Here is a 26,015-nt window from a genome sequence, read left to right on the forward strand (position 1 = left end):
TTCTTCTATTTTTCTTTTCCTCTGACACTTCAAGGAATCTCTATACTGTAACATAGAGGATTCCATATTTTCTTGTTCTCTTCTCTTTCATATGAGCAGGAACAAAGACAAAGGCATTCTTGTTGAAGCTGACCCTGAACCTGAAAGGACCTTGAAGCGAAAGCTAAGAGAAGCTAAGACTCAACTCTCTGTTGAGGACCTGACCGAATTCTTCAAGGAAGAAGAACCCATGGCAGCCGAAAACAACAACAATAACAACAATGCAAGGAAGGTGCTGGGTGACTTCACTGCACCTACTCCTGATTTCTACGGGAGAAGCATCTCTATCCCTGCCATTGGAGCAAACAACTTTGAGCTTAAGCCTCAATTAGTTTCTCTAATGCAACAGAATTGCAAGTTCCATGGACTTCCAATGGAAGATCCTCATCAGTTCTTAGCTGAATTCTTGCAAATCTGTGACACAGTCAAGACTAATGGGGTAGACCCTGAGGTCTACAGACTGATGCTATTCCCTTTTGCTGTAAGAGACAGAGCTAGAATATGGTTGGATTCTCAACCTAAAGAAAGCCTGGACTCTTGGGAAAAGCTAGTCAATGCCTTCTTGGCAAAGTTCTTTCCACCACAAAGATGGAGTAAGCTTAGAGTGGAAGTCCAAACCTTCAGACAGAAGGATGGAGAATCCCTCTATGAAGCTTGGGAAAGATACAAACAATTAATCAGAAGATGTCCTTCAGACATGCTTTCTGAATGGAGCATCATAGGTATTTTCTATGATGGTCTCTCTGAACTATCCAAGATGTCCTTGGATAGCTCTGCTGGAGGATCTCTTCATCTGAAGAAGACGCCTGCAGAAGCTCAAGAATTGATTGAAATGGTTGCAAATAACCAATTCATGTACACTTCTGAAAGGAATCCTGTGAACAATGGGACTAGTCAGAAGAAAGGAGTTCTTGAGATTGACACTCTGAATGCCATATTGGCTCAGAACAAGATATTGACTCAACAAGTCAACTTGATTTCTCAAAGTCTGTCTGGAATGCAAAATGCACCAAACAGTACTAAGGATGCTTCATCTGAGGAAGAAGCTTATGATCCTGAGAACCCTTCCATGGAAGAGGTGAATTACCTAGGAGAACCCTATGGAAACACCTATAATTCTTCATGGAGAAATCACCCAAATCTCTCATGGAAGAATCAAGAGAGACCTCAACAAGGTTTCAATAACAATAATGGTGGAAGAAACAGGTTTAGCAATGGCAAGCCTTTTCCATCATCTTCTCAGCAACAGACAGAGAGTTCTAAGCAGAATACTTCTGACTTAGCAACAATGGTCTCTGATCTAATAAAGACCACTCAAAGTTTCATGAATGAAACAAGGTCCTCCATTAGAAATTTGGAAGGACAAGTGGGACAGCTGAGCAAGAAAATTACTGAACTCCCTCCTAGTACTCTCCCAAGTAATACAGAAGAAAATCCAAAAGGAGAGTGCAAAGCCATAGACATGGCCGAATATGGAGAGGAAAGAGAGGAGGAGGACGCCACTGAGGAAGACCTCAGTGGGCGTGTACCAATCTCCTCTGAGTTCCTCAATGAGGAACAATGGGAATCTGAGGCTCAAAATGAGACCATAGAGATTTCATTGGACTTACTTCTGCCTTTCATGAGCTCTGATGAGTATTCTTCCTCTGAAGAGGATGAGTATGTCACTGAAGAGCAAGTTGCTAAATACCTTGGAGCAATCATGAAGCTAAATGACAAGTTATTTGGAAATGAGACTTGGGAGGATGAACCACCTTTGCTCACCAAAGAACTGGATGACTTGTCTAGGCAGAAACTGCCTCAAAAGAGGCAAGATCCTGGGAAGTTTTCTATACCTTGTACCATAGGCACCATGACCTTCAAGAAGGCCTTGTGTGACTTAGGGTCAAGTGTAAACCTCATGCCCCTCTCTGTAATGGAGAAATTAGGGATCTTTGAGGTGCAAGCTGCAAGAATCTCATTAGAGATGGCAGACAATTCAAGAAAACAAGCTCATGGACTTGTAGAGAATGTTTTGGTGAAGATTGAAGACCATTACATCCCTACTGATTTCATAGTCCTAGAGACTGGGAAGTGCATGGATGAATCCATCATCCTTGGCAGACCCTTCCTAGCCACAGCAAAGGCTGTGATTGATGTTGATAGAGGAGAGTTAATCATTCAAGTGAATGAAGAATCCTTGGTGTTTAAGGCCCAAGGACATCCCTCTATCATCATGGAGAGGAAGCATGAAGAGCTTCTCTCAAAACAGAGCCAAGCAGAGCCCCCACAGTCAAACTCTAAGTTTGGTGTTGGGAGGCCACAACCAAACTCTAAGTTTGGTGTTGAACCCCCACATTCAAACTCTAAGTTTGGTGTTGGGAGGTTCCCACACGGCTCTGAGTATTTCTGAGGCTCCATGAGAGCCATCTGTCAAGCTACTGACATTAAAGAAGCGTTTGTTGGGAGGCAACCCAATGTTTTATAGTTAACTATTTTCTTTTGTTATTTTATCTTTTTTGTAGGTTGATGATCATAAGAAGTCACAAAAACAATGAAAAAAGCAAAAACAAAATGAAAAACAGGAAGAAAAACAGCACACCCTGGAGGAGAAGAAGCTGGCGTTCAAACGCCAGTAATGCTAGCTGTTGGGCGTTTAACGCCCAGTCTGGCACCATTCTGGGCGTTTAACGCCAGAAAGGGGCACCAGACTGGCGTTAAACGCCAGTAAAGGGCAACAACCTGGCGTTAAACGCCAGGAATGGGCACCAGCCCGGCGTTTAACGCCAGAAATAGCTCAAAACGTAATTTTGAGCAACATTTGGTGCAGGGAGGACTTTTCCTTGACACCACAGGATCTGTGGACCCCACAGGACCCCACCATCACTCTCTCTCTTCTTCCCCCATTCACCAATCACCTCAAAACCTCTTCCCCAAAAACCCTTCACCTATCAAATCCCATCTTTCTCTTCACCACTCACATCCATCCTTCATAAATCCCCACCAACCTCACCCTTCAAATTCAAACCACTTTCCCTCCCAAACCCACCCATAATGGCCGAACCTTTACCCCCCTCTCTCCTATAAATACCCTTCTTCAACTCTTCATTTTCACACAACCTAAACACCCTTTCTTACCCTTCTTGGCCGAACACACCACCTTCTCCCTCTTCCTCATTTCTTCTTCTTCTACTCTCTTCTTTCTTCTTTTGCTCGAGGACGAGCAAACATTTTAAGTTTGGTGTGGTAAAAGCGTTGCTTTTTCGTTTTTCCATAACCATTTATGGCATCCAAGGCCGGAGAAACCTCTAGAAAGAGGAAAGGGAAGGCAAAAGCTTCCACCTCCGAGTCATGGGAGATGGATAGATTCCTCTCAAGGGTGCATCAAGTCCACTTCTATGAAGTTGTGGCCTTGAAGAAGGTGATCCCCGAGGTCCACTTTTCACTCAAAAAGGGTGAATATCCGGAGATCCGCCATGAGATCCGAAGAAGAGGTTGGGAAGTACTCACCAACCCCATTCAACAAGTCGGAATCTTGATGGTTTAAGAGTTCTATGCCAATGCATGGATCACCAAGAACCATGACCAAAGTGTGAACCCGAATCCAAAGAATTATCTCACTATGGTTCGGGGGAAATACTTGGATTTTAGTCCGGAGAGTGTGAGGGTGGCGTTCAACTTGCCTATGATGCAAGGAGATGAGCATCCTTACACTAGAAGGGTCAACTTTGATCAAAGATTGGACCAAGTCCTCACAACCATATGTGAAGAGGGCGCACAATGGAAGCAAGATTCAAGAGGAAAGCCGGTTCAATTGAGAAGGCATGACCTCAAGCCCGTGGCTAGAGGATGGTTAGAGTTCATACAACGCTCAATCATTCCCACTAGCAACCGGTCCGAAGTTACTCTAGACCGGGCCATCATGATCCATAGCATCATGATTGGAGAAGAAATAGAGGTTCATGAGGTTATAGCCCAAGAACTCTATAAGGTGGCGGACAAGACCTCCACCTTGGCAAGGTTAGCCTTTCCTCACCTCATTTGTCACCTCTGTTATTCAGTTGGAGTTGACATAGAAGGAGATACCCCCATTGATGAGGACAAGCCCATCACCAAGAAAAGGATGGAGTACACAAGAGACCCCTCTCATCAAGAGATCCCTGAGATTCCTCAAGGGATGCACTTTCCTCCACAAAATTATTGGGAGCAACTAAACACCTCCCTAGGAGAGTTGAGTTCCAACATGGGACAACTAAGGGTGGAGCATCAAGAACACTCCATTCTCCTCCATAAAATTAAAGAAGACCAAAGAATCATGAGGGAGGAACAACAAAGACAAGGAAGAGACATTGAGGAGCTCAAGCACTCCATAGGATCTTCAAGAGGAAGGAAGAGCCGCCATCACTAAGGTGGACCCGTTCCTTGATTTCCTTGTTCTTTATTCTTCTGTTTTTCGAATTTTTGTGCTTTATGTTATCCATGTTTGTGTCTTGTGATCATTAGTGTCTTAGTGTCTATGCCTTAAAGTTATGAATGTCCTATGAATTCATCACCTTTCTTTAATAAAAACGTGCTTAATTGAAAAGGAAAGAATTGCATGAATTCTGAATTTTATAATAGTTTAATTATTTTGATGTGGTGGCAACACTTTTGTTCTCTGAATGTATGCTTGAACAGTGCATATGTCTTTTGAATTTGTGGTTCATGAATGTTGGCTCTTGAAAGAATGATGAAAAAGGAGACATGTTACTGAGGATCTGAAAAATCATAAAAAAATGATTCTTGAAGCAAGAAAGAAAGCAAGCAAAAAAAAAAAACCGAAAAAAAAAGAGAAAAAAAAAGAAAAAAAAAAGAGAAAGAAAAAGAGAAAGAATAAGAGTTGTGATCCAAGGCAAATAAGAGTGTGCTTAAGAACCCTGGACACCTCTAATTGGGGACTTTAGCAAAGCTGAGTCACAATCTGAAAAGGTTCACCCAATTATGTGTCTGTGGCATGTATGTATCCGGTGGTAATACTGGAAGACAGAGTGCTTTGGGCCACAGCCAAGACTCAATAAATGGCTATGTTCAAGAATCATCATACTTTACTAGGAGAATCATTAACACTATCTGGATTCTAAGTTCCTAAAGAAGCCAATCATTCTGAATTATAAGGGATAAAGTGAGATGCCAAAACTATTCAGAGGCAAAAAGATAAAAGCCCCGCTCATCTAATTAATACTAATCTTCATAGATGTTTTTGGAGTTCATTGCATATTCTCTTCTTTTTATCTTATTTGATCTTCAGTTGCTTGGGGACAAGCAACAATTTAAGTTTGGTGTTGTGATGAGCGGATAATTTGTATGCTTTTTGGCATTGTTTTTAGTATGTTTTTAGTATGATCTAGTTAGTTTTTAGTATATTTTTATTAGTTTTTAGATAAAATTCACTTTTCTGGACTTTACTATGAGTTTGTGTGTTTTTCTGTGATTTCAGGTACTTTCTGGCTGAAATTGAGGGATCTGAGCAAAAATCTGATCCAGAGACTCAAAAGGACTGCAGATGCTGTTGGATTCTGACCTCCCTGCACTCGAAGTGGATTTTCTGGAGCTACAGAAGCCCAATTGGCGCGCTCTCAACGGCGTTGGAAAGTAGACATCCTGGGCTTTCCAGCAATATATAATAGTCCATACTTTGCCCAAGATTTGATGGCCCAAACCGGCATTCAAAGTCACCTCAAGAAATTCCAGCGTTAAACGCCGGAACTGGCACCTAATTGGGAGTTAAACGCCCAAACTGGCACTAAAGCTGGCGTTTAACTCCAAGGAGAGTCTCTACACGAAAATGCTTCATTGCTCAGCCCAAGCACACACCAAGTGGGCCCGGAAGTAGATTTTTATGTCATTTACTCATCTTTGTACACCTTAGGCTACTAGTTATCTATAAGTAGGACCTTTTACTATTGTATTAAGGAGACTTTGGTAGCTATCTTCGTTTTATGCTATCTTAGATCATTGGGAGGCTGGCCATTCGGCCATGCCTAGACCTTGTTCTTATGTATTTTCAACGGTGGAGTTTCTACACACCATAGATTAAGGTGTGGAGCTCTGCTGTACCTCGAGTATTAATGCAATTACTATTGTTCTTCTATTCAATTTCGCTTATTCTTTGTCCAAGATATCACTTGTTCTTCAACATGATGAAGGTGATGATTGACGCCCATCACCATTCTCACTCATGAACAAGGTGACTGACAACCATTCTTGTTCTACAAGCATCTGAGGCTTAGTGAATATCTCTTGGATTCCTGATAACACGATGCATGGTTGATCGCCTGACAACCGAGTGCTCGCCTGACAAACGAGCCAACCATTCCGTGAGATCAGAGTCTTCGTGGTATAGGCAAGAACTGATGGCGGCATTCAAGAGAATCCGGAAGGTCTAACCTTGTCTGTGGTATTCTGAGTAGGATTCAATGATTGAATGACTGTGACGTGCTTCAAACCTGTAACCTACTGGGCGTTAGTGACAGACGCAAAAGAGGGATTCTATTCCGGTAGGGGAGGGAACCAAACCGGTGATTGGCAGTACTGTGACGGAGTGCGTGCATTAGCTTTCACTGCGAGGATGGGAGGTAGCTGCTGACAACAGTGAAACCCTACACGAGCTTGCCATGGAAAGGAGTAAGAAGGATTGGATGAAGGCAGTAGGAAAGCAGAGAGACGGAAGGGAAGGCATCTTCATACACTTGTCTGAAGCTCTTACACCAATGATATACATAAGTATCACTATCTTTATCTTTATATTATTTTCATTCATCATCATATACATTTGAGTTTACCTGACTAAGATTTACAAGATGACCATAGCTTGCTTCAATGCTAACAATCTCCGTGGGATCGACCCTTACTCACGTAAGGTATTACTTGGACGACCCAGTGCACTTGCTGGTTAGTTGTGCGAAGTTGTGTAATGCCATGGAATTGAACCACCAAGTTTTTTTGGAGTTCATGACCAGGGATTATGAGAGTTGTGAAAAGTATTGTTCACAATTTCGCGCACCACTCGTGTTGTCGTGATAAACTTTTTCTTATTCGTCTGGTCGTGTTATCGTTTCTATTAACCATTTTTGGTTTATTGCCGTCATTCATATTAACGGCCCGTGGCCTTTCACGTAATCATGTTACAGCGGTGGTTGACGGGTTCCCGGGGTGATCAGTCCCGGGGTCGCGCGTCGTCGTTGGTCGTGATGGGATAGTTTATCTGGAGAGTTGAGTGACAAAACAGAAGAGAAAATTTGCACAAGTGTATCTTATTCGGTAGTCGTGTAAAGGACTCGTAAATCGCTATGAAAAGTTTAAAATTTAAATTTGCAAATGAACTACTTAGCTAGATTGGTCGATTTGTCGGGCCATTTTCTAGGAGTAGAATCTTCTTAGGTTGTCCGCGTTCCATGTTCTCGGGACTTCTTTGCCGTCAAGCCTTTCTAACTTGAAGGCTCCTTTTCCCATCACTTTTTTGACTCTGTAGGGGCCTTCCCAGTTCGCCGCTAGCTTGCCTTCTCCGGGGGTTGGTAGGCCGATATCGTTTCGCCTCAGGACGAGGTCGTTTGGCTCGAATTCCCTCTTGAGCACCTTGGTGTTGTAGCGCAGAGCCATTCTTTGTTTTAGTGCTGTTTCTGTCAAATGGGCCATTTCCCTGGCTTCATCTATCAGGTCTTTTTCCACGGTTTCTTCCACTCCTTTCAAAAGTAACCGTGGACTCGGTTCACCGATTTCTACGGGTATTACCGTGTCCACCCCGTACGTTAGTCGGAAAGGGGTTTCCTTAGTGGAGGATTGTTCAGTTGTTCGGTAGGACCAGAGAACCGATGCTAGTTCGTCGGCCTAAGCACCCTTTTTATTGTCCAGCCTCTTTTTTAGCCCTGAAAGGATAATCTTGTTGGCGGACTCCACTTGTCCGTTCGTCTGAGGGTGTTCAACCGAAGAGAACCTTTGCTTTACGCCCAGGCCGTTGAGGAATTCCGCGAACTTTTTGTCAGTAAATTGCGTGCCGTTGTCCGAGATGACGACCTCCGGTATCCCGAATCTAGTTATCACCTGCCTCCATATGAATTTCCTGCAATTGGACGAGGATATGTTGGCTAGCGGCTCGGCTTCTATCCATTTGGTGTAGTAGTCGATTGCGACTATGAGGTATTTGACTTGCCCCGGGCCGACTGGGAAGGGCCCTAAGAGGTCGACTCCCCATTGAGAGAATGGTCGGGAGGTCGTCAGCAAGCTTAACTCGGAGGCTGGGGCCCTGGCAAAGTTGGCGTTCTGTTGGCACTTTACGCATTTTTTGACAAACTCTTTGGAGTCCGCCATCATCGAAGGCCAATAGTATCCGGCCCGGATCAGTTTTCTCGCTAGGGCCTTGCCTCCGATGTGGTGCCCACAGCAGCCCTCGTGGACTTCCCTGAGGACGTAGTCCGTCCGATCGGGGTGTAGGCACTTCAGTAGGGGTTGGTTGAGCCCTTTCCTGAATAACTGTCCTTGGATGACGGCGTATTTGGCCGCTTCCCTTCTCAATTTCGCCGCATCCTTTTCATCACTAGGGAATTTACCGTGTTCTAGGAAGTCGGTGATGGGGTCTAGCCATGAAGGACCTAGGCTTGTCACGTGCAGCGTGATTGCTGGTTCTCTCGTCATGCCTTGGATGAGAGACCGGTTCCCTTCTCCTGGCTTTGTGCTGGCTAACTTTGATAAGAGGTCTGTCCGTGTGTTCCTTTCTCTAGGTACGTGGTGGACCGTGACCTCTTCGAACTTTTGGCTCAAGCTCTTAACCTTCTCCAAGTACTTCTGTAGCAAAGGGTCTTTGGCTTGGTAGCTGCCGTTTACTTGGGAGGTGACGACTTGGGAGTCGCTGCATATTTCTAGTCTTCTTGCACCGACTTCTGCTGCTAGGGTTAAGCCTCCTATAAGGGCTTCATATTCTGCCTGGTTGTTCGAGATGGGAAACTCGAATCTGACCGACTGTTCGTACACGACCCCAATCGGGCTTTCCAGGATGATCCCGGCACCTCCGAAGGTCTGGTTGGAGGCTCCGTCCACATGGAGCTTCCACCGTGTACTCACCTCTTCGTTTGGATCTCCCGTTACTTCTACTAGAAAGTCCGCCATCGCCTGCGCCTTGATGGCTTGCCGGGGTTCGTATCGTATGTCATACTGGGAGAGTTCGATGGACCAAGTCATCATTCTTCCCGCCAGGTCGGGTTTTTGGAGTACTTGTCGGATCCCTTGGTCCGTTCTGACGACAACTTGGTGACTCTGGAAGTACTGCTTTAACCTCCGTGAGGAAGTTAGAAGTGCTAAGGCTAGTTTTTCCAACTTGCTATACCTTAATTCTGCCCCTTGCAAGGCCCTGCTTATGAAATAGACTGGCTGTTGAGCTTTTCCGTCCTCCCGTACCAGAACTGCGGCAAGGGCTTCACCTGTTATGGCGAGGTACAGGTATAGTGGTTCCCCGTCCTTCGGCTTCCCGAGGACGGGTGGTGCCGCCAGGATCTCCTTGAAGTGCCGAAAGGCCTCTTCACATGCGGGCGTCCACTCAAACGCCATCCCTTTCTTCATGAGGTTAAAGAATGGCAGGGCCTTTGTTGCCGAAGCTCCGAGAAATCGGGATAACGAGGTCAACCGCCCTGCCAACCTCTGGACGTCTTTTATGCAACCCGGGCTCTTCATCTGGAGTATTGCCTGGCACTTCTCCGGGTTAGCTTCTACCCCTCTCTGAGTTATCATGAATCCCAGGAACTTGCCGGCTTCCATGGCGAAGGCGCACTTGAGGGGATTTAGCCTCATACCGTGTTGTCGGAGGGACGCGAATACACCCGCCAGGTCGTTCAAGAGGTCGTCAGGTCGTGTTGTTTTTGCCAGGATGTCGTCCACGTAGACTTCAACTGTTTTCCCTATGAGGTCGTGGAATATCCTGTTCATCAGCCTTTGATATGTTGCCCACGCATTTTTCAAGCCAAAAGGCATTACCTTATAGCAGAAAGTTCCTCCCGGCGTTATGAACGCCGTCTTGTCTTCGTCAGGACGGTGCATTGGTATCTGATTGTAACCGGAGTAGGCGTCCATGAAACTTAGATACCGATATCCCACCGCGGCGTCGACGAGTGCATCTATGTTAGGGAGGGGGAAGCAATCTTTGGGGCATGCTTTGTTAAGGTCAGAATAGTCCACGCACATTCTCCATTTGCCGTTGTGTTTCCTCACCAATACCACATTCGAGAGCCATGTCGAGTAGTCCACTTCCCGTATGAAGCCTGCTTCAAGGAGGCTGGCCGTCTGCCTGGCCACCTCCTCTGCTCTTTCCGCCGACATCTTTCTCCTCCGTTGGGCCACCGGGCGTGCTTCCGCCTTGACGGCCAGATAATGTGAGATGATTTTTGGGTCTATGCCCGGCATGTCGGCTGGAGCCCAAGCGAACAAGTCCTTGTTGGCTCTTATCATTTCGATCAAAGGCTCCTTCAACTCATGTGGGAGGTTCCTGTTAACGAATGTGAACTTTTCCATGTCGTCACCGATTCTAAACTTTTCCAGATCCCCCTCTGGTTCTGGCCTCGGCTTGTCGTCCACCCTGGCATCAAGGTCGGCTAGGAACACACCGGATGCTTCCTTGGACTTTTTTCTAAGGGAGAGGTTGGCATTGTCACAAGCGACCGCCGTCTCGAGGTCCCCCCTTATGGTCCCTATGGATCCGTCATCGGTAACGAACTTCATGACTAGCAGCTTTGTGTTGATTATGGCTTCGAAATCGTTGATTGTTTTCCTTCCCAAGATGATGTTGTAGGCAGTGGAATCTCGGAGGATTACGAACTCGGCCATCGCCGATCTTCGGCCTTGGGCTTGCCCCACCGAGATTGGTAGGGATATTACTCCATCCGGTTTGATGAAGTGGTCGCCCAACCCAATAACCCCGTGCTGGTGAGTCGTCAGGTCGGCATCCTTTAGCCCCAGTGCGTCGAACACGTTGCGGAACATGATATTTGAATCAGCTCCTGTGTCGACCAGGATCCGCTTCACGAGGCCGTTTCCCACTCTGGCCGTAATGACCATGGGGGAGTTGTCCGGGGCGTCGTTGAACCATTGGTCTTCCGGGCCGAAAGAGATGGAGGGAGGCTTCTTAGAGTTTTGCACCGGCGGGGATGAGACCACCAGAACCTTAGCGTCTTTCTTGTGTGCCGACCGGGATTTCGGCGCGGCGTTTTTGGCCGTTACCACGTTTATCACAGTGAGGCCGTGGTCTCTGTCTTCGGGTTCTTGTCGCCGTTTGGCCGATCGGGTTTTGCCTTCTTCGTCTTGTTCTCGATAACGTCTTCTCGGCTCCCTGATGAGGTGGGAGAACGCGGCTAGCTTTCCTTCCCTTATCGCTTGTTCTAGTGCATCCTTCAGGTCAAAACAGTCCTGTGTTTGATGGCCATAACCCTTATGATAATCACAATAGAGGTTCTTATTTCCTCCCGTACGGTCCTTAAGTGGTCGGGGTTTCGGTAGGATTCCCTTCTCAGCTATTTGCTGATAGACTTCCACGATGGGGAGAGTGAGTGGAGTGTAGTTGGTAAATTTCCCGACCCGAGGGAACGGTCTAGGTGCCTTGTTTGATGCCTCTTCCCTGGCTTTTTCTTTTGATCTCCCTCCGTCACCTGGTTGCCGAGCTTGGTTGTACCCGGACTGCCGCTTATTGGCAGCCACGACTCGGCTGACTTCCTCGTCGTTTATATACTCCTTGGCTACCGTCTGGATCTCATGCATCGTCCAGACCGGTTTCGTGGTAAGGTGTTTTCGGAAGTTCTCGTTGAGGAGGCCGTTTGTTAGGCTGAGGCTGGCCACCGAGTCGGTTAAGCCGTCGATTTCCAAGCATTCGTCGTTGAACCGATCTAAGTACCTCCTCGTCGGTTCTCCTTGTCTCTGGGTTACCCCTAGAAGGTTGATAGGGTGCTTGGCCTTCGCGATCCGCGTTGTAAATTGGGCCAGGAACGCACGGCTGATGTCTGAAAAACTGTATATGGAACCTTGTGGGAGGTCGTTAAACCATCTGATCGCTGGCCCTGCTAGGGTTACCGGGAAGGCGCGGCATCTTACTTCGTCCCCCACTCCTTCTAGATTCATCCTGGCCTCAAAGGCCGTGAGGTGTTCTAGAGGGTCTTGGGTTCCGTCGTACCTCATGTCCGTTGGTTTGTCGAAGTGTTTCGGCAACCGGACCTCGAGGATAGATCGGTGGAACGGGGTGACGCCCATTATCACGGGTTGTCGTGTTCTCTCGGATCCCCCTTCCCCGTCCTCGCGACCTCTTGCCGCTCGGCGGGTCGGTCTGCCGCGAGAGTAGATGATCGTGTCATTTCGTCTTCTCATTATTGGTGACTCCTCCCGCGTGCTCTCCGCTTCCGTCCGGGATGCGGATGTGCGCCGCGGGTGGCTTCGATGAGAGTCTTCCTCCTCGCTCCCGGGGGATGGGGTATAGCTGGGATCGGTAGACCGTCCATCCCGCTCCCGGTCGGCCAGCTGTCGTTCTAGGTTCTGGACTCTGTGGCGTAGCTCCTGCATTATTATGGCGCTATCGCCGCCCGTTCCTCCGAATGGTCGTGCTCTCGTGTGTTGTTGGGGGGACCTCCGCCGCCCCCTTTGCGAGGCGACGGAGGCTGCCCCCTCCGCCCCGGCTGCTCGAGCTTGGTCGCCGGGACCTAATGCGACTTCCATTTAGGCGGGAGTCCCCACAGACGGCGCCAATGTTCGATGGTCGGGTTCCGGACAGGTCGGTTGAACAGGTGAGGGAGTGAGGACGCCTTAGCCTTGGTCGCACTGGTTGCGGGTTTGCCGAGTAGCCGAGCTCTTGTCTTGTAGGGAGGATGAGGGGGGTGCCACCTGCAAAGACACTCCGACGCTCAAGTCAGCGATGTGCAGGCGGGCAGAATAATGAGGTGAAAGGATCTGACTTACCTCGGGGGAAGAGCCAGCTTTCCCCTTATATACATGTCAGTCATGGGCCCCTCATGGGGTCAGGCCCATATTCTCAAGGGCGCTGTCTTGTGACTACGTGTGAGCCGTACGGGACGCGTGTCCGGGTCGGTGAAAGGGCGCGTAATCGGGTCGGGTGAAGCTCGGTCCGGGTCGACCCGTGGGGTTCTTGGGCCAGGCCGTAACAGGTAGGTATAAATTTTTTTCATATGACAAACGAATAATATTAAATTAATTAATATTTTTACAATAATTTAAAAATTAATAAATGTCAATTTTAGTATTTTTTATAATTTAATGTCAAATTCAATACTTTACATAATTAATAGTTTAGATAATTTAAAAAATTAACATATTAATGCTTTTTAACAAAGTTTTGATAGGTGCGAACTTTCTTACACCCTTTATACATGCCAATTAAATAACTTAGCCAATACGTAAGATAAATGATGGTAGACAAAATTAATTATTTTATTTTATTTTAGAAAAATTATTTATGTACTCAAATTTCAAATATAATACTCTACATAATCAATAATTTAAAAAATTAAAAAATATTATTACAAAGCAATCTAAAAATAATAAATTAACAAAATATTTATGAAACTTCTTCATTCCATCATTTATAGGTAAAGACATGTAAACAAAAATAAGAATACATATCAGATAAAAAAATATTTTCTTTCTACATCAAATTGATAAAATAAAAAAAATGATTTTTTACATCAAATTGATAAGAGAAAAGACAGAACTATTTTTTACCTAAAAGATTGGGAATGAATTAAAAGGATAGAAGAGGTTAAAAATATAAATTAAATAAGTAAATTGAAGAGAAAGAAAAATGTAAGTGGAAGTTATGCGTCTGCAGTCAATAAAGGTAATGGAAGACGATGCAGGCGATACAATTGAGGGTATTGAAAGAAGGAGAAGGACGATATTATCGAGCTGTAGTGCTCGATCTATGGTTATAAAAAAATAAGATAAAATACGAACTTTAGATTTAAAAATGAAATAAGATAAAGAGTAATTGTCTTTGAATTTTCTTTTAAAAATTAAAAATTAGTACTCAAACATAAAATAAACCATGAATATAAAATACCAATTACTTATATGATCATGACATCTATTATTTGGACCAGTTTCATTATTGTGTGTTTCTATTCCTGTATTTTTCAAAAAGTAGAATATAGATACCTGTGTTTGGCAATGGAGTTGGCATAGAAATTACATCAACTCCCTTATCAAATCATCTCGCCATGATTTGCACATAATTATTGATTCGTTGAATTCTCCTTCTTAATAAATGCATGTCAGAACCAAAAAAATAGCAAGACGCAGAAAAAAGATCGAGAACAGTGAAGGATGTTCGTAAGTGGAGCAGTTATTTAATTTCTTCACGATTGCAGTAGTTATTTAACTCTTTCGTGGGTTAATGACTTTTTTTAATTTAAAAACAAAAATGTATTATTACTATTTTGTCCATAAATTTAATTTGTAAAATGAATTATTTGAGGGTAAATGGTGTCTATGAAAATTGGACACCAAACTCTGGTTTTGGCTTTATATATTGGTATAGATTATTGATATTATTAATAATTTTTATTATTTTAGAAAATATATTTTTATATTTACAAATACACATATCTCGTTTACACTGCAGCGTGCTCTCTCTATCTCGTTTTCACCTTTTTAATCCCATCAAAGACGCCTCCACTAGAAGACACATGCATAAAGAGACACATGTAGGAGATATATCTACAAAGACACTTCCATTAGACACAGCCATAAAAAAGACAGCCTAATTTCAAAAACACTTCCATTAGAAGTTCGATGTAGCATATGTGGAGGCTGAGCAGTGACGATGATGACTTTCGTGTGGAGCGGCAATGGTGGCGCTGAGCACGATTATAGTAAAAAAAATAGAAAAAAATGGTAAAATATAATTCTAAATTATGGTGAATTTGAATAATTGAGGTGTATTTTTTTGTATGGAGTTGGTAGAACCCTTCTTAGTTATATAGCGGAATTGAATTATCTTGTTTTTCTTTGTGTAAGAGTGTAGATACCTTTATGTGAGAGTGTAAAATCCTTAACCTAAATTATATGAACAAATGAGGAATAAAAGAGGCCTATAAATATGTGTATAAACCTTTAGTAAAGTATTATAAATCTGCTCATTATAAAGTTGCATTAGGTTTTTTTTTTTCTTTTATCAAGTACCTAGCTCTAGAGTTTCTTGTTAAGTATCCTAATTGTGAATTTATTTGATAGAGCCTCTTAGGTAACAATGGCAGCACCTGCTGCATATCCAAACCAAGAAAACAATATTGATGTAACACATAATGATACAATTATTCTGTTTGATGACGAAGACATAAAAAAGGGGTAGAAGAGTGCACGAAGAGTTTGGTAGGTAGACTATTTTCAAATCAATAAATCTGTCTAAGAACTATTGAATCAGCTTTGTACGTGATTTGGAACCAGCCAGTAAGGTTTAAAGTCATAGACTATTGGGGGGAACATGTTTCAATTCATTTTCGATAAAGAAATAGATCTTATCAGAATAGAAAGAAGAGCGTCGTGACTATTTAAAAACTACATATTAAATCTAAAATGTTGGAGTGAGGAGCTGCTAATTAAGGATGAAGAATTTACAAAAGTTTCAACATGGATCCAGCTATGGGGACTCCCAGAGCAATGCAAAACAATAAGCCTTGGACATAGGGTGAGAGAAACAACTAGAAGGGTGATAGAATTAGACCTGTTTTTGGTTAGAAGTAAGAAAGAAAGGTTGAAAATTAAGGTTATGCTAGACATTACAAAACCACTAAAAAAATCTCTTAAAATTGCTGGCAGTAACCATAAAGTATTTGTGGTGAACCTGAAATATGAATAGATTGGCAATTTTTGTTATTATTGTGGATTTGTTGGAAACGAAATAAGAAGTTGTCAACAAAATTTGAAGCATACGGTGGCTGGACAGGTGAAGGTGGAATAATGGGCCGATGGTTGAGGGTTGAATAGATGGAGAGGAGGATAGAAATGCAAAAGTAGAATCAAAATTCTAACCGATCTACAGAGGAGGAAGAAAGGAAACAAACATCTAGGAAGCCCACCCCAGTGAATCTAATTCGTGCTTTTGCTAGTTTATCAGTACAAGAGGGCAACCCATAAAATAGAAGAATTGAGGTAGGATGTCAACAACAAAACCAAATTGCAGAAGAAGATAGAGGACAGGAGGCAATAGGGCAGAGTAGAGATATGGTGGAAGCAAAAGGGGAACAACATGTTGGAAAGGAGAAACCAACTAAAGCTAAAAATTCTGACAGCTTATTCTCCTTCTGAGCTACAAGCCAGAGTGATGAAGGGAAAGGACGAAAGAAACTGAACTTGAAACAATTGGCTAGAAGGAAAATAACACCCAAACTTGTTTCAGGAGCAAAGAGAAGAAATATCGGCTTGTAGGATATTAAAAATAGAAAAAGATTGTGCCATGAAAATGTAACATCAATTGAAAAGGGAGATGGTGTCACCCAAAAAAGGCACCCAAAGAGGGATGAAAATGCTGATGTGGAACTGTCGGGGTTTGGGGAAACTCCTGACAGTTCGCAACATCCAAGGGATCATAAGATTCCATTCCCATGAGGCTTTGTTCCTATGTGAGACTAAGAACAATGCGTCGTCAGTGGAGAGGACGGTTAGGCAGACTGGTTTCACAAATTATTTCACTGTGGACCCAGTAAGTCAAGCAGGAGGATTGGCAGTAGCATGGAAAGACGGAGCTAATGTGCAAATTATTGATCAAGACAGCTTCTTTATTTACTTCAAATGCCTCCATAGGGAACTAATCAACAATGGGAGTTAATCGCAGTTTACTTGGCCACAGAAAAATCTAGAAGAATATAGCAATTCCAAAAAATTCTACAGCTAATAGAAAGTAGGGATAGCCAGCTGGTAGTGATGGGAGACTTCAATGCCATCCGAGCTCACCATTAGAAGGAAGGAGGAAGATGCAAATCAGAGTCTTCAATTGAGGATTTTAATGACTTTATTAATCGGGGAGAGCTTACTGGTCTGGGGTTGGAGGGAGACAAATTCACATGGTGCAGCCGTCAATTTAGAGGTAATCTTATTTGTGAAAGACTTGACAGGGTACTGGTCACAAATGGTTGAAAAGTGACATGGCAAATGCTTTTGTCTCTCACTTAAAGAGTCTCAGATCAAGCCACAAACCATTACTTCTAAGTGTGGACAAACAAGAGAGAAGATACAAAAAAAAAAATTTTGCTTACAGAAAAGATGGTGAGAAAAAGGAGGAAGTGGTGGCTTTGATTAAAGAGGCTTCGAAGATAGAAATTTTAGGTTTACCAATGTTCAAACTGGCTGAAAAATTAAAAAACTACAGACATAGGTTAGTGGAATGGCAAACAAAATCTATCGCTAATTTCTAAACCGGATTTCATATATTAAGGAAAAGCTGGCTTCTGAAGTTGGAAAAGGAGACCAAGCTAATCCAATAGAGATTCGAGTATTGGAAGTGGAACTAGAGGAGGCATTGGAGGAAGAGGAATGATATTGGAAAGAGAAATCCAGGGTGCAGTGGCTAAATTGGGGCAATAGGAACACTATATTCTTTCACTCTAAATTCAAGTCCAGGGAAAAAGGAATAGGGTGTATGTTTTGGAGGATGAAGAAGGGAATTCAACAACAGACCCGGATGGAATAGCGTCGATTGCTCAACAATACTTTGAAAACCTCTTCGCCTCTATTCAATTTAGACCTCCAATTTTTAATAAATGACTCACGTTAGTCCTTCTGTCAATCTCCATTAACAGCACGCTTACCTGAAATGTTAAGTGACAGGTGGACCCATTACGCGGCCTGATAAAACTTTGCTAACATGAAAAAAAATTGTTAGACTCGTTTTAGCTCCTTTTAATGAATATAAAATCCTAACAAGTGCCAAATTCTCAAATTGATATCGTTGTTTAGATGTTTGAGAAGATAATAAGGAGTACCAGCTGATGATTGGTTTTTTGATGGTATAGAATTTTACAAATGAATTCTCGTTGCAAGTATAGTTTCTAAACCAATCAAAAATTCTTTCATATAAAAATTTGTTTGTCACAAGTACAAACCCCTAAAATCTATAAACCGAAGTATTTAAACCTCGGGTCGTTCTCCCTAGGAATTACAATAAAGTGTCTTGTTATTGATTATGAGTTATTTTTGGGGTTTTGGATAAGAAGCATGAAAAGTAAATGGCAATGAAAATAAACTAACAACTGTAAAAGGCTCTTGGCAAGGTATGAAAATTAGAAGTCCTATCCTAGTTATCCTTCTCAATTGTGATGAGAATTGTTCATTGCTACCACTTAGTTAACCCTTACTAAATAAAGGAAAGTCAAGTGGATGAATTGACTTGAGCCACAAGTTCTAGCCAACTCCCAAGGAAAGACTAGCTTTAGTGCACTCCAAACCAATTAGCAATCTCTCCAATTATCAATCAACTAAGGAATTAGATAACTCAAATGTCACTAATTACTCTACCTAGGCCAAGAGGAACAAAATCTACACTAAAGCTAAAAGAGATATTTCAACAAATACATAAAGTGCAATAGAAGTAATCATTATTAAATGCAAGAATTAAAGGAATCTATAACTACAAAAACAAGAGATCAACAATAGAAAAGCAAAGAAGACACATTTAGTATGAATTACCTCTTATTGAATTGGAAGAATGTAGAAGGAACAATACTAGATCTACAACAAAATATAAGAACAACATAAAGGAAATTACAACAAAAGAGTAGAAGAAGAAGAATGTAGCAACAAAGAATTGAGAGATAGAAGTGGAAGAAAGCAAAGATTAAAACCTAGATCTAAGAACTAAACCTAATCCTAATCCTAATTCTAGAGAGAAGTGAGAGCTTCTCTCTCTAGAAACTACTTCTAAAACTAAACTATGACTAATGGTAACTAACTTGTGTTTCCCTCTTCATTCCTTGGGTTAAATAGCATCAGAAATGAGTTGGATTGGGCCCACAAGGCTTTAGAATTCGCTGGCCACGTTTTGCTTTAAGTGAACCAGGTGGCAGCAACGGCGCGTGTGCGTACTATGCGCGTGCACGCCACCATACTTGTAGCAACTATGGCAAATCTTATATCGTTTCGAATCCCCGAATGTTAGCTTTCTAACCCAACTGGAACCACATCATTTGGACCTCTGTAGCTCAAGTTATGGTCGTTTAAGTGCGAAGAGGTCGGCTTGACAGCTTTCCGGTTCTTTCATTTCTTCATGAGTTCTCCAACTTTTCATGCTTCGTTCTTCATTCCCTTGATCCAATCTTTGCCTCCTAAACCTTAAATCACTTAACAAACATATCAAGGCATCTAATAGAATCAAGGAGAATTAGATTTAGCTATTTTAAGACCTAAAAAGCATGTTTTCATTCTTAAGCACAATTAAAGGAGAAGTTATAAAACCATGCTATTTCAATGGATAAATGGGGTAAAAGGTTATAAAATCTCCTAAATCAAGCACAAGATAAACCCTACAAATGGGGTTTATCAACCTCCCCACACTTAAACCAAGCATGTCCTCATGCTAAAACCAAGAATGAAGTAAGGGTATGGCATTTATTCAATGGAAACAAACTAAATGCAATCTACCTATATGCAACTATCTATATGAATGCAATTGCTTGGTTAAAATAAATCAATTCCCAAGAATCATATATGCACAAGGGATAAGGACTAGCAAGTCTAATCCACAATTGGATTGAGTTATTAAATATTTTACAAACTTGCATGAAGAGTGATGATTGTAGGTGAAAACATGTAATTGAGCATCGAACCCTCACCGGAAGTGTTTGCACTCTATTCGCTCGAGTGTTTAGGGTTGATTCACTCAATTCTCTTCTAATCATGCTTTCCAAGATTTGTTATTCTTCTAATAATCAACATATATCTCATGCATGCATACATCTATTATGAGGTCTTTTCTTTGGTTGTAATGGGGCTAGGGTCAAGGTAGGATGCATATTTGGTTAAGTGAGCTTGAAATTTGGATCTTTGATAAGCTTAAGCTTCCCACCTAACCTATATAATGACCTATGCAATTAAGTACTACTCTAACTACCCATTCCTCACTTTTTCACATACTCATGTATCCCTTTTCATTTCACAACACTTATGCATTGATCTTTATTGGACTTTGCTTTACTTGGGGCATTTTGTCCCCTTTTTATTACTTTTCTTTTTTTTCTTTCTTTTTCTATTTTTTTTCTTTTCTTTTTTTTCACATTTATTTTTTTTTCTTTTTCTTTTGTTTTTCTTTTGTTTTTCTCATTTTTTTTATATACAAGAGCATCAATGCATAAGGTTTTACATTTGATCAATACATGAGTATGTACCCAATTCCCAATATTTTCAATAAAAATACAAAACTACCCTTTTTATTCCCCCAATGTCCCAAGATTCCCACACTTGAATGGTACTCACACACTCTAGCCTAAGCCAATCAAAGATCCAAATTACGAACATTTATTGTTTTTCGCTTTAAGGCTTGTAATGTGCTAAATTAAGAACAAAGTGGGTTAATCGTAGGCTCAAAATTGGCTAACAAAGGAAGATAGAAGGTAGGGCCATTTGGGTAAGTGAGCTAAATGAAATGATGGCCTCAATCATATAAATGCATGAATACACAAAATAATGGACATAAAGAATCAAACAAAGCAAGGATTACAATCATAGAAAGAGAATAATGCACACAAGAAGGAAAAATAAGTGGTTATAAGATGTAACCACGCCATTAGGCTCAAATCTCACTTGCTTGTGTTCTTAGCTCAAAAACATGATCCACAAGATATATAATTCAAGCAAGTTCTATGAAAAGTTTTTACTCAAATCAATTGGTGCCCTATAGATAGAATTCTTGAAAAATTTCATTATTTTGACTAAGCTTATTGTGTATATGTATGCAAAAATAAGAAAATACAACAAAAATCCTAAAATCCTAGAATGGAATGCAAGAGTGTTGGGATTAGAAATTTGTCACCCAAAATCGCCGACCGGTCGGACGACCTCCCCACACTTAAAAGTTTGCACCGTCCTCGGTGCATTGAAGGATGAGCAAGGGGGTACGGCGAGTCTCTGGATTGCTGCGTGTTCTTTCTTCCGCTTCCGTTATTGCTTGTGGTGCATTCATCATGAAAAACAAAAATATAACACCATAAGATGAGAAGATATAAAAAAAGGAAGCATACATTGTTGGAATGAGGTACTAATCACTAGAATTGAGTGAGTGAATTAATGTGACATTAATGACAAATATGTGTGTGAATTCTAAATTGCGCGATTTAGAACACACATTAGCATAAAAGGGCAATGTCACAAAAGAAGCATGCACTTCACTTATCCTAGTGTGCTTGAGATGCTTGAAGTAAACTTGTAAGGTAAAACAAGCATTAAAGAAGCATGAAAGCATTCAAGCTAAAGCATATGGATGCATATAATTATGAAACACAATGCATTAAGGTAAATGCATAACATCCATCAAGAAATTGCCCACTCAAAGAGAGAGTTCAAATCACATGGTGGCTAGCTACAACATGCAATTCAAAAGAGTTATAAGCTTGAAGGCAATTCTCATCACTTGGTATTTTTCAAAAGGTAGGCATGAAAAACTCAAAACCAAGTAGCAAAATGTAATCTCAATCATAGAATCCAACAAAGATTATCTAAAAATATTCATGCTAAAATAGCATTTAGGCAATAAGGGGCAGCAATGTATAGTAAACAAAGTCAATAATCCAACACTTATGATGAAGAGAGAGATAATAAAATGAAAACTAAACTAAAACTAACTAATCAACTAACCAACTAACTAATTAACTAACTAAAATAAATGGTTACCCATGGTGTTTGGAAGTGTTGGATGAGGGGTAGGAGGAGGGAAGGAAGAAAGAAGAAGGAAAGAAATAGAAAGAGGAGAAGAAAAGAAATGTGGTGAAGGAAGGAAATCCACGTGTACGCGCGCATGCCGCGCGCGCGCGGATGGCTTATTTCGAGAGTGACGCGTACGCGTCGTATACGCGTGCGCGTGAGTGGGTTGTGCCAAAGGCACAACGTTGGCGCGGCGTGGGCATAACTCTCCGAAAAATGTATGGAATGTGGAACTTCTCAATCCACGCGTACGCACGCATGGCGCGCTCGCGTGGATGGTCGAAAACGCTTGATGCACGAGTACGCGTACAGTGCGCGTATGGATGGTGCTTTATTTTTCAAAAAATTTTTGCTATGTTTTTGCACCAATCCAAGCATTCTAAACCTCCAAGCAACTACCAAAACACCCTAAAACCTTATTTAACATGATAAAATACTAAGTAAACTCAACAAACTAATCAAAACATGAAATTAAACTAGTTCTACCAATATGTACAAAAGAGAAAATGAAAGAATTTTACCATGGTGGGGTGTCTCCCACCTAGCACTTTTATTTATTGTCCTTAAGTTGGACTTATGGGGAGCTTCTCTCAAGGTGGCTTGTGCTTGTACTCATCTTGGAACTTCCACCAATGCTTGGACTTCCAATAAGCTCCATCATTCAAGATTAATATCTCCAAGCTTTGATGGAGTTCTTCACAAACTATGGGCTCCCAATGTTGATCCTCATGTGTTCCCGGATCCCATATTTTGTCTTCACACCCATCTCCAAGTTGATTATCATTAATCCATGTGGGTGGTGAGCAAGGTGAATTCTCAACAAAGTGACCAAACATCCTTCTAGACCCATGTACTCTAGTTATACACCAACCTTTGCTATCAAGCTTTGGACATGTGACCATAGTGAACCTAGAATGATGCTTCCAACCACTAACCATCTCTCTTTTACTCTTAAAGCCACTAATTTTTCTAAGTTGACCATCCATCTCAAGCAAACCATATTCAAGGGGAATAACAAAGCTTAAGTATAAGGAATTTACCCACTTGAATGAGAGAATGGATGGTGGTGGCTTGGGGAGAGGTATCTCCAATGTGCTTGCAAGCTCTACTCCCTTGTTTGCTTCTTTGTCAGTATCCACCTCTTCATAAACTTCTTCATGCTCAATCCTTTGTTCATCAACTTCATCTAACTCTTCTCCATCACTCAAGTCATAAATGGGAGGTTGAGAGAAATCTACCTCCACATCACTTTCAAATTCATTGGGAGAAGGTTCTTCAAATTCAAAGGACTCTTCACCAAGAAGATTGGATGCATGATCTTCATCACCAAGGGAACTCAATTCTTGCTTCACTCCTTCCAAGTCTTCATATGGGATATGCCTCGGAGGTTGTGCACATTCCTCCTCAACATCAACTTCAATCTTCTTGGAGGAGTTTTCTATAACTCTAGGTTCCCATGGAGGTTCCGCATCTCCTAAGTCTTCAACCATTTCTTCCTTTTCTTCAATAATCATAGGCTTCTCCAATTGTTCTAATACAAAGTGGCATTCCTCATTTTCCACCGGAGTTTCCAATCTCTCCTTCATGCTATGTTCCTCTTTAGATTCTCCACATGTGACCATGGGAGTGCTTTGAGTGCTCAAGCATTGGGAGGCTAAAATGCTTACTACCTTGGTTAAGGTAGCCATAAATTCTAGTGTCTCCCTTTGCATTTCTCCTTGTCCTTGAAGTATAAGGCTAAGAATTTCATCCATTGAGGATTGGAGTGGATAAGAGGGTTCATTGTCTTGGAGAAAGGGTTCATTATAGGAAGGTGGTTCTTCTCGGTAAGATGGTGGTGTGTATTGAGGTGGCTCTTGGAAGTAGTAATCTTGGAATGGTGATTCCATGTAGGGCTCATATGGTTCAAAAGGTGGTTGGTATGGTGGATAAGGATTAGAGTCATATGGAGGTATTTGGTGAAAAGAGGCTTGTGAGTATAGTTGATGATCATGTTGAGGAGATGATTCATAGGCATATGGTGGTGGTTCTTGAAAGTCACAAGGAGATTCACCATAGCCATTGGATTGGTATGCATCATAGAATGGCTCTTCTTCATAGTGCATTGGCGGAGGTTGTTGCCATGAAGATTGATCATATGCATATGACTCCTCCCACCTTTGGTTGTCCCATCCTTGATACACATCTTCATTGTAGCTCCCATCACCTACAACATAGTTGTAATCACACTCATAGCCAAAATGAGAATTCATGGTGAAAAGAAAAAACAAAAATCAAAAACTAATAGAAAATAAGAGAAACAAAATTCTACAAATTGCAAACAAAGCAAAAAAACAAGATATTCACACTATTCACATATGTACAATAACCAATAACATAACACCATTGCAATTCCCCGGCAACGGCACCATTTTGATGATTGGTTTTTTGATGGTATAGAATTTTACAAATGAATTCTCGTTGCAAGTATAGTTTCTAAACCAATCAAAAATCCTTTCATACAAAAATTTGTTTGTCACAAGTACAAACCCTTAAAATCTATAAACCGAAGTATTTAAACCTCGGGTCGTTCTCCCTAGGAATTACAATAAAGTGTCTTGTTATTGGTTATGAGTTATTTTTGGGGTTTTGGATAAGAAGCATGAAAAGTAAATGGCAATGAAAATAAACTAACAACTGTAAAAGGCTCTTGGCAAGGTATGAAAATTAGAAGTCCTATCCTAGTTATCCTTCTCAATTGTGATGAGAATTGTTCATTGCTACCACTTAGTTAACCCTTACTAAATAAAGGAAAGTCAAGTGGATGAATTGACTTGAGCCACAAGTTCTAGCCAACTTCCAAGGAAAGACTAGCTTTAGTGCACTCCAAACCAATTAGCAATCTCTCTAATTATCAATCAACTAAGGAATTAGATAACTCAAGTGTCACTAATTACTCTACCTAGGCCAAGAGGAACAAAATCTACACTAAAGCTAAAAGAGACATTTCAACAAACACATAAAGTGCAATAGAAGTAATCATTATTAAATGCAAGAATTAAAGGGATCTACAACTACAAAAACAAGAGATCAACAATAGAAAAGCAAAGAAGACACATTTAGTATGAATTACCTCTTATTGAATTGGAAGAATGTAGAAGGAACAATACTAGATCTACAACAAAATATAAGAACAACATAAAGGAAATTACAACAAAAGAGTAAAAGAAGAAGAATGTAGCAACAAAGAATTGAGAGATAGAAGTGGAAGAAAGCAAAGATTAAAACCTAGATCTAAGAACTAAACCTAATCCTAATCCTAATTCTAGAGAGAAGTGAGAGCTTCTCTCTCTAGAAACTACTTCTAAAACAAAACTATGACTAATGGTAACTAACTTGTGTTTCCCTCTTCATTCCTTGGGTTAAATAGCATCAGAAATGAGTTGGATTGGGCCCACAAGGCTTTAGAATTCGCTGGCCATGTTTTGCTTTAAGTGAACCAGGTGGCAGCAACGGCGCGTGCGCGCCACCATACGTGTAGCAACTATGGCAAATCTTATATCTTTTCGAAGCCCCGAATATTAGCTTTCTAACCCAACTAGAACCGCATCATTTGGACCTCTGTAGCTCAAGTTATGGTCGTTTAAGTGCAAAGAGGTCGGCTTGACAGCTTTCCGGTTCTTTCATTTCTTCATGAGTTCTCCAACTTTTCATGCTTTTTTCTTCATTCCCTTGATCCAATCTTTGCCTCCTAAACCTTAAATCACTTAAAAAACATATCAAGGCATCTAATGGAATCAAGGAGAATTAGATTTAGCTATTTTAAGACCTAAAAAGCATGTTTTCATTCTTAAGCACAATTAAAGGAGAAGTTATAAAACCATGCTATTTTAATGGATAAATGGGGGTAAAAGGTTATAAAATCTCCTAAATCAAGCACAAGATAAACCCTACAAATGGGGTTTATCACCAGCCAAGGTTCCGGAGGTTGCAACAGATCTCATTCACATGGAAGTTTGGGAAGGGATCCAAATCGAGCTAGAGTTGGAAAGGTTTCACACTGATGTGGTTGTGGGATGCATCCCATTCTTTGT

At 41.6% G+C, this 26,015-nt stretch overlaps 1 non-coding gene across 1 annotated transcript; it reads right to left on the bottom strand.

Moving 5' to 3' along the window:
• Positions 1-634: 634 nt before the first annotated feature.
• Positions 635-742, bottom strand: LOC130964265 (small nucleolar RNA R71). Its single transcript, XR_009080365.1, has one exon. It is a non-coding gene; the product is annotated as a small nucleolar RNA R71 (small nucleolar RNA).
• Between the last annotated feature and the right edge of the window lie 25,273 nt (positions 743-26,015).

The sequence above is a fragment of the Arachis stenosperma genome, chromosome 2 (assembly GCF_014773155.1).
Source record: "Arachis stenosperma cultivar V10309 chromosome 2, arast.V10309.gnm1.PFL2, whole genome shotgun sequence".
Lineage (NCBI taxonomy): Eukaryota > Viridiplantae > Streptophyta > Magnoliopsida > Fabales > Fabaceae > Arachis > Arachis stenosperma.